Here is a 1,985-nt window from a genome sequence, read left to right as displayed (position 1 = left end):
ATATATATAGCAATGAGTAATTCGGCAATGTTCAATATTTATTAAAGAGTTGGAAAAGTTACTATCAAAAAAAGTCGTTATCATTATTCATTACTCACTGTAAAATATCATTACACGTTACCCAATAGAAAAAGTAACTCGTTAGTGTATTAAAAGAAGCATTCAGTTGTTAGAATTTCCGTTACCTTTTTATGAAATCCTTTTTTAGAATAACATCCAATTATCTGTATTGCTAATTAACTACTTCAACACGAAATATCTAATAATTATACATATAATTAATTGCAACATGATTAAACATAATACTCCCTTCTTTTAAAACTAACTACACATGTTTCATATATATTAGGTGTAGGAAAAAGTTCGTGGCGTTTTTCCCATTAGATGGCATTTAAAAAACACCACGAACTTTTTCCCACATCTATGTATCTTATGTATACAAAGTAATGATTATATTCATTACTCAAAAAATGTGACTTAAAAAATATAATTGCGTTTATTATCAATAAAAAATATAATGTCGATATTACTCAATTATCAATTTATTATTAAAAAAAATAGTAACTATAACTATAAGGCATTATTTTTCTGGATTAAATAATTAACTTAAAACATTTATCAGTAAAATACGTTTTAGCGTATATATTGAACGACACGTGTACATTAATTTTTCTACCTTTTATTACAACCTGCACTCGAAATAAAAATTTTTCAGTAAAACTGAAAAAACTGGTGCCGGCCAATCTCTTCGTAGAAGTACTATTCTCTTTCCGCGCATTACACTTTCATTAAACATTAACTTATGGTTCGTTGCAGCCATTTACAGTTTATAACATTCGTAAGAAATCGCGCGTATTCACTCGTTTCTTACACGGTTTTACGACAAGTCGGCATTGCATTTGTGAAAAAAAGATCAGTACGAGACGCAGTAGACGCATGCATTCTTCGTGGATTTTGGCTTAAACACCAAATTCTTTTAACAAACTTTGCGAGTTTGTTAATTACGTGACGACGGCAAAATGTTTCCAAGAAAGAGCTATATATCGTAATTGCGATTGCAGCAATTTATTATGCTCGAGTTTCACAAATTTTCGCGGAGAATTTCAATAATGAAAAGAATTGCAGAAAATACGAATTACGCAGAAGAATTTAACAATAATTTATTAACAAGCGAGACTTTGATTCGCGAAAATTGCGGTAAAATTCATAATCAACTACGTATAGTAATTACGTCGAGATAATTTACAGTGACGATCACTTTTCATACATGACACGTCGCGTAATTAAATGTTTAATATTATATATCAAAATTTCGGGAAAATAATAAGAGAATTTTAATGCGCGCATTTTATTAGAATTTTATTTCGATCATGGAATTTTATAAATGCCATAATCTCAAAAAAAGACTTTAATGTCACTGCGATGCTTTAAAAGCTGAAGCAGTTTTCTACGTCGAGATGTCTCTTATGTTGTTTCCAGCGCGAATGCAAACGATGGGGAACATTGTTACACATATACATATTCAACAATTAACGCACGAGTATACAGAGATAACAAGCGATATAGCTATGTACATACAAATGATTAGCTTTCGATTCTCTGTTCTAGAGAAATTCGCTGCGCCGTGCATTTATATTTAATAAGCGTCAATAAGTAAGCAGAACTTTACACCATAACAGGAATAACATAAAGCATTAATTACAACGGCATTATTTAATTAATAAAAATTTCAACTGAGATTACTTTTTACCACGAGAGATAATACGTGCGTCCTAGCATGATCATAACGTTATAATTTTCAATTACGATTCGTTTTTAAGCATGTTCTGCACTTGAAATACAGCAGGATTGATAAATGCAGCCAGAATAATACGCAGAAATTCGTGCTGATGATACGAATTTGACTACAATTGCGCTCTACATAATAATATTTCCTACATAATAATTTTTCCCACTTTTCATTCTGGGCTATACCATTCAACTTG

The 1,985-nt window shown here is 30.6% G+C and overlaps 1 protein-coding gene across 1 annotated transcript in view; it reads left to right on the top strand.

The window, feature by feature from the left end:
• LOC108690364 (5-hydroxytryptamine receptor 2A-like) overlaps positions 1 to 1,985 on the top strand; it is a 13,494-nt gene that overhangs the window by 934 nt on the left and 10,575 nt on the right. The gene's annotated exons all lie outside the window — the stretch shown is intronic.

Source organism: Atta colombica, unplaced genomic scaffold (genome assembly GCF_001594045.1).
Source record: "Atta colombica isolate Treedump-2 unplaced genomic scaffold, Acol1.0 scaffold32, whole genome shotgun sequence".
Lineage (NCBI taxonomy): Eukaryota > Metazoa > Arthropoda > Insecta > Hymenoptera > Formicidae > Atta > Atta colombica.
This window is presented reverse-complemented; position numbering and strand designations above follow the sequence as displayed.